At 28.0% G+C, this 7,722-nt stretch overlaps 1 protein-coding gene across 1 annotated transcript in view; it reads right to left on the reverse strand.

The window, feature by feature from the left end:
* LOC117177737 (sodium- and chloride-dependent GABA transporter 1-like) overlaps positions 1–7,722 on the reverse strand; it is a 344,932-nt gene that overhangs the window by 84,483 nt on the left and 252,727 nt on the right. The window lies entirely within an intron of this gene.

Raw genomic sequence — 7,722 nt, forward strand, 5'->3', positions numbered from 1 at the left:
TGACTTTTGCCATATCTCTGCCTCTGAAGAGAGAAAAGAAACCGATGCGAGTGTTGACGAAAAATTAATTGTAGATTGTATGAATTATTATGCAACTGGCACAATCTGCCGATACATGTTTGATCACACGAAATGTAAAGACTGCAATCAAGCGTTCACTTCACCTTCTGAGAATGAATCGAGACAAAAAGATCAAGAAGAAACGCTTAATCATCCAAATCCAGTCATTTTTAAAATTATTAAAATTATTGAATTATCTTTTGCAAGACACTGCCAATTCAACAATGTATTTGACTTGATTCTCAATGATTTACAAATGAATGCAATCTTTTCATTTCATTGTTCCACGCATGCAAGCGATGTTTTAGCTTTTATAATAAAACAATATTTACAAGTACGAATAAGAGACTTTGTCAAACGAAAAATGTCAGAAGTCCAAAAAGATAATTTTGCGAAAAAGAATGTCGCAAAATTCTGTCAAACGTAGTTTATCGTCGTATATTTGTAAATAATTAAAAAAAATATATTTATTTAAATTAATTAATCTGGCATTTATTATTCCTGTATGCCCTTCTGTTGTTATTACTCAATATTTAATTTCTATCCTCATCTTTTAATTCAAAATTTGAATAAATAAATGACTTAATGTACAGTAAAGTTAATAACTTTAATATTAATAATCTTGTCAGCCGTTTAAAGTTCAATGCCATATACTGAATAATAAAAATTATGACTTTTATAATTTCTTGTGTATTTTTATTATGATGTAATAATACATTAGGATCATTAATTTCTGAATCATTAGAGTCATATAAAATAGAAAACATATTTTTTAAATTATCATTTCAGAAAATTTAATTTATTTGTTTTAAACTTTAAAGACTTAATCTTAATATTTTACCATGTTACTCCACTTAAAAATTAAAAACCGACATTTTCAGTGTTTTTAAGGTCTATTTTTAAATGATAAACATTATTTTAATTCTGGAAACAGTTAATCCTTGCCTGATTCATGCTCAAAGCTTTTAAATTATCCACAAATGTCCAAAATATGACAAAATCTGTGAAAAATACTAAATCTCCTATGATTCTAATAAGCTTTCATTCAAATATAGGGAACAGCGCTAGTGGCGCCAGTGTTTCACTTTCTGCCGTCCTTCACAAAACTGACACGGCGCATTCGTATGGCGAGTCACCCCCCTGAGTAAAACATCAGAATTCTAGAATTGAAACCATTTAAAATTGAGAAATTATTCCATTTTACAATGGCAATTTTTTTCACTGAGCTTGCAAGGTCGAACTTGTTGAAAAAAAATCCATTTAAAAGTACATACTTTCTACTTTGAACGTTTCTGTAGAATAATTTGATTTTGAAGCTCTACATTGTTTACAATTTAGACAAAAAATGTTTTGAACGGTGAAAATGAAGGTGAATTAATTTTTTAATTTTAGACGATTATGCCAAATCAATGCTTACGGTGAATCAGAATTTTTGTTCTTTAATCAAAATTTATATTCGAATAATTTTAGAAGCTTTTAATTTGAAATATTCCATTCTGTTTTCAGTTTTATCTCCTCCTTATTGGAAATGTCTTAACTCTGCATTAGAAAAATTTCACATGGCAACTTCAAATTTTAAAAGCTTGTATTAAACATTGCGCTAACATCACAGTAACTGCAATCCGATCTTGATTTAAAACTACTAAAGGTTCATTTACAAGTATTGAATGTTATTTTGCATGAAAAGTTGTCATTTTTATGTTGAAAATGTAACTATTTGGTAAAAAATTCATTTCTTTTTTGAATCTTCGTAGTTGAAAAGGCATCTATTTGGTTGCGAACTTATGTTTCTAACTAAAAACTGATTTATTATACCAATTGATTGATAATTGATCGTTTAGTTGAAAATTGATGTATTTTGTTAAAAATGAGTTTTCTTGGTAATTAATTAATCTTTTGGGTTGAAAAGTAAATCATTTTGTTTATTCAATAATTCAATTAATTGTTAATTATTCAATTAATTATTCGTATCATTTTTGGTTCAACATTATTTTTTTAACTCAAATTTTATTAGGAAATTCGAGTTTTATGAAAAGTTATATTTTTCAGTTGAAAGTTCAACTATATTGTGGAAAATGCATGCGTTTTTATTAAAAATTCGTCTTTTTGCTAGTAAATGGATCTTCTTGGTTAAAAAATTCTTTTTCGTTGAATATATTTATCTTTTTATTTGAAAATCCAACTATTTAGTTGAATATTGAACTCTTATTTTAAAATAAATTCGATTTTGTAAATATTTGCCTTTTTGGCTTGAAAATATATAAAATTGGTAGGAATTAAAAATAATCGGTATCAACTAAACTTTATTGATGAAAATTCATACTTTTGGTTGATGATTTTAACTATTTTCGTAGGAAATTCAACTATTCAGTTGAACGTAAAACTATTCCTTGGAAAATTCACTTAAATACTTAAATTTAACGCATTATCAGTCCGAATTCTTAATCATTATTCTTACATACACAATTATTGGAATAAGGTAAAAAACTCTCCTTCAAGGTGAAGCTCTGAAGAATTAATCGATCAAAAAAGTCAACAAAATCAATAATCTTGATTTTACTTTAATTAAATGTAAATAAAAAATCGTTCAAATATAATTATATAATAATTTATTAAGTATATAAATAATTTGAATAGATTGAAGTTTTTTAAAGATTATAAAACTGATCATATTGACAAAATTATTACCCAGAAAAACACTTATTTTTCAGAAAAGTTAACATTCCTTTACTTTGCGACTTTAATTTAACTTAAAATTGTTCGAAATGATTCTTCTTCATAGTAAAAATTGTGTTCTATTTTTTTCCGTTTTACCCTATATTACAAACTTTTCACAGATACATTAAATATAACCTTTTCTGAACACTTGCAAGTTATTATGATTGAACTTAGTAAGTTTTTCAGGAACTTCAAAACTTGAAAAAATGTATATGAGCATTACATCTATTATTTTTAGTGTTTAAACACATTTTTGAAAATTTTTTCAATAACAACAAATAATTTTGTTTTCTCAAGATTTACAATTCTATATGCAGGTGGAACTTAGAGATTTTTTCTTAGACAAAATTTATAAAAAATCCCGCAACTCCTTTTCTCTGAAAAATTCTGCAGTGTGATGCTATGGTCGCAATAGTAAAAAAGTTTAACTAGCACATTTCCATAATCTTTTTTCTCGTATTTTTATTGACATTAAATTCTTAATTGTACTTCGCACCGTACACTTATAAGTCGAACGCGTAATCCCCATAGCTACGATACCACGCTGAGTAAAATACCATAAATACTTTACGACATTCCTCCGATACTTTCGAACTTAGAAAAAAAGTTCTTGAAACTCGATTTGTTAAATATGATTTTCAAACGTACCCGTTTTACCTGCCGATGGCTTTACAAGGTCCCCTTGATAAAATAATTAATTGATAGATATTGTTTTTAATGTATATTTTTATAAGTAAAGCCTTTTATCTACTTTGATTAAAATATATAGTGCTGAAAAGCGAGCGTCAAGTAGCACACGTCAATAACCTGTTGAGGGCCAGCCGAGGGAAAGCCTAGATTCTTCTAGCTAGAAAATCTGATTGCGTAAGAGCTAATATTTATTTTAGGCATAAAGAGGCAATTTCTACCCGGGTTTTGCGATTAAGAAAATATTTAAATGGAAAATAATGGTTCACACTGTGTAAACGAACAACAAGAAACGTTCAATTAGTATGAAAAATATATTCTATTCATTATTTTTTAATCTTATTGCAGAACTTTAATTGCAACACAGTCTACGAGTATACATTATTTTTACACAGTGTAACTAAACTTTTATATACTTCTAAACTTTTATTTTCTTCTGCATATCTCACTTTTCGAACATTTATTATCTTTAGAATAAATCACTTTTACGTGGTGTCATCCTGGACATTTTTAACCTCAATTTTGCCTTCTGCATTGTCATTTTCGTCCACTATTGTCGATTACTCAGTGCGTAATTTTTTTTTCATTGGGTAACTTTTGCTCCTGATTTAGTTTAATACCCTTTTTCTTTTCAGGATTCCGTAAATAATAATAAAATAAAAAATAATAAAAGACATAGTCATCAACCTCACAAGGCATCCAACTTTTGGAGCATATAAGGCTATCAAACATTGGCTGCATTCGCATGGACAGAGTACTGCTCCCATAGAAATTTAGTTACAAAAAACGTTAAAATCGATATTACAGTTTAGTATAATCTTTTACAATTTAGGGAAATCGAGAATGTATATTAAAAAGTAGTATAGTATCTGTTAATAATCTATGACAAATTTACTTTGGAAAATTAATATAAGTTCTAAAAAACTTGTAAAAGATAATGTGATATTTAAAATTCACTATATTAAATCGAAGCAAGACCATAATGGCAATTATTAGAAAGATTGGAATAATTTTATCACATTTTGAAAGAGAGGATTCTGAAATTTGCTAAAGACTACACTAAAAATTATGACTCATTCGAAAAAAATGTGACGGTCGAAAATACGAAACTGATCAATCATGTTCATGAAAATACTTTAAATTTTGATGCCTCCTCCCCCCTGTGGAGCCCAAAAAATGCCCCAAAAAACTGAAATTGACATTTCTGCCAAAAATTTATACATAAATGCTCTGTTCATCCCTTTTTTGCCACAAATTATTTTTATTTGTCAGGTGGAGTGGTTTTAAGTATTTTTTAACTAATTAAAAATTGTTTAAACAATTTATTTTTGTTTAAATAATTTTTTTGTCCTTATTTATTGAAAGGTAGATTTTTTATGTTTGATTGCACAATTGGTCATTTTTAGTAATAATGATCTTTGTTTAAAGCATTTAGTGTTCGTTTAAACAATTTATTATTATTTAATTGTAACTTTTCCTTAAAAAGAGGTTTAAAAACTCTAGTTTAAAAAAATGTAGTTAGCTTTGCTGCTTATTATTAAATATCTAGGTCAATTAGATACTAGTTACTTTTTTTGTGATAAATTGTTATTTTTTTTAAATAAATTTGTTTGTTTACACAATTTTTTTTAAAAATAAATTTTTGAAATTTTTGTTTTTCTGCAATTATTGTGGTAATTTGTCATTGTAAAGAGCAAAATTTTTTGTCTAAACCATTATCGTATTGTTTCATAAATTTACTAAATATTAATGTAACATTTTATTGGAAATTGTGATTGAAAAATCTGATTTTTGTCTCAATTCAATGAAGTATTTCGCTTATTGTTAAATATTTAAACGTTAAGCAAATGCTTTAAACAACTAATATTTGTTCATAAAATGTTTTACAGTGGTCATGAAAAGTTTAATTTTTTTAGTAAGACTTCATACTATAAAAATTACATTCAATTTTGTCGTTCTGAAATTATTTTTATAATTTTTTCATTTAAATCACTCCCGTAGACACACTCGTTTGTCCTCTGAAACCTCGAAGTAAGTTTTTTTTTGTTGATGTTGATCCCGCAGAATAGCTCATAGTATTCTCAAAGAAATTAGAAATCTTTGTATTTTTTTAACGTCACTGAAAATTAAAACACAAAATTTTGCTGTAAAAAATGAAAAATTACCACATTAATTGCAAAGAACAGAAATTTACAAAATTTATTTTCGAAAAAAATTGTATAAAAAACAAAATTATTTATATAAATAAGAATTTATTACAACATATTACAAAACATATTACAAAAATAAATTGTTTAAACCATTGTTAATTGGTTGAAAAATACTTAAAAACATTCCACTTGACAAACAAAAATAATTTATGGCAAAAAAAGGAAAAACAGAGTATTTATGTGTACATTTTTAGCAAAAATCTCAATTTCAATTGCTTGGGGCAATTTTGGGAATCCACGGGGCGGGGGGCATCAAAATTTAAAGTATTTTAATGCAAATGATTGATTAGAGACTCCTTAACAAATTCTTAATATCTCCCGCAAGCTAAGTTTAAATCCAGAAACCTGAATCCCATTTGTTTAATGTTTTAAAGAATCGTTAGAAATAATTAATAGTTCAAGTTTTAATCAAAGTATAGAATACTTGGCAGACTAAGGCCATTTTTGAGAACCACACAGATCACTCACTCACTCACTCACTCGATATATATAGAGATTTTTTTAAGATGTAATATTTACTGTCTTTATTGAGTTAATCACTTTAATGATCCGAAAAGATCGGACAACGATTTGTCGCGATTTGCTGCTGCTCGCACACTGTTTTTCTCAAGCGACAAGACTATCATCACAACTCATACTGAGAAATCACGTGACTTCAAATATTCCTTTAAATAATAAAGAAAAATAAAAAGAACTTCGAAATAGGCGATGTCGATAAATTGAATAAGTTTCAATCGCAGAAAATCTCATAAAGAAGAAACATCACAACTTTAAACACCATTGTTCCGAAAACAAAAATTTTCCTATGTTAATATTATCGGATATTCAAGTCCTTTGCGGCACGTCTTAATATCAACCGATTTGGCTCAAACTGGGAGGGAATTTTTTTTCCTGCAACCACACCAAATGATGGTTCAAAAATCCTTCTAAATATTTTAAAATCTTTAGCATATATTGAAACCCTCTAGAATCTTTAGCAATGCTTTGTAATCTGATGCTCAAAACCTAAGTGGTAAAATCCTTGAAATTTTCAACTAATAACTTTTATAATTTGTAAGTTATATATCATAAAAAAAGGTATACTGTAACCAATTATTACCACTCTTGCCTTAAAAGCAAAACACTGGAAAACACGTGTCCATACATAAATCTTGACCAGTTTAGCGGGAAACATGAAGCTATCCAATTCGCATCATGAGCGCTCGGCTATGATGGTACAGTCGGCGGATTCGGCTAACCTCGAGAGATTATCCGAGCTATTCGGATTTTTTGATATAGTGTTTTGCAATTTCCTCAACTGAAAATTACAATTGAACCGCTGGCGACCAAAAGGGGACACGGCCGGATTCAGCCTGTGAAGCATTGTCCTGAGTGTCAATTTAAATTTTTTTTCCAATTTCAATTTTAAAGACTGATACTTGTAGAGAATTTCAAGGCGCATCTTTTTTTCCTCTTGCAAAAATTTAGAGGTTTTGTAGTTTGTGAGATAATTGGCAAAAACTGGATTTTTTAAAAACGAAAAATTCCAATCATTTTTCACTTCAACTCGCGCTAATTTAGCCAATTTTCATCATTTATCGATTTCCCCAATGCAAAGTACGTGTTTAAGTCTTCTAAAACTATCTATGAAAGAAAAACGAGAATATTGTAATAAACAAAAATATTAATTTTTTTGTTGAGGCAATGCAAAAATCATGAATTTTAACCTTCAAGCGCCTCGTTTAGCGAACGAATTTTAAGCTACGGAAAGCTTTCAGTGAAAAAGTTGTTCATTAAGGTTCAAAGAAGTTTTCTGGGAAGTTTTAGATCAATTGGATTAATAATTAAAAAATTATGAATGTTTTAAAATCCAAGCGGTAATCTTGACGCTGTCCAAAACGTGCCTGGCCGGCTACGTACGCACTGCAGCGAACGACGTGAAGGTCAAGTCAATCTTCCCAAAAATAAATGCACAACAGTAACTCCAGATATTATCATTAAAATAATTTATTTATCAAACATTTAACATATAATATTATGCATATTATTGAACAAGAATAAATTAATC

The sequence above is a fragment of the Belonocnema kinseyi genome, chromosome 8, assembly GCF_010883055.1.
Source record: "Belonocnema kinseyi isolate 2016_QV_RU_SX_M_011 chromosome 8, B_treatae_v1, whole genome shotgun sequence".
Classification (NCBI taxonomy): Eukaryota; Metazoa; Arthropoda; class Insecta; order Hymenoptera; family Cynipidae; genus Belonocnema; species Belonocnema kinseyi.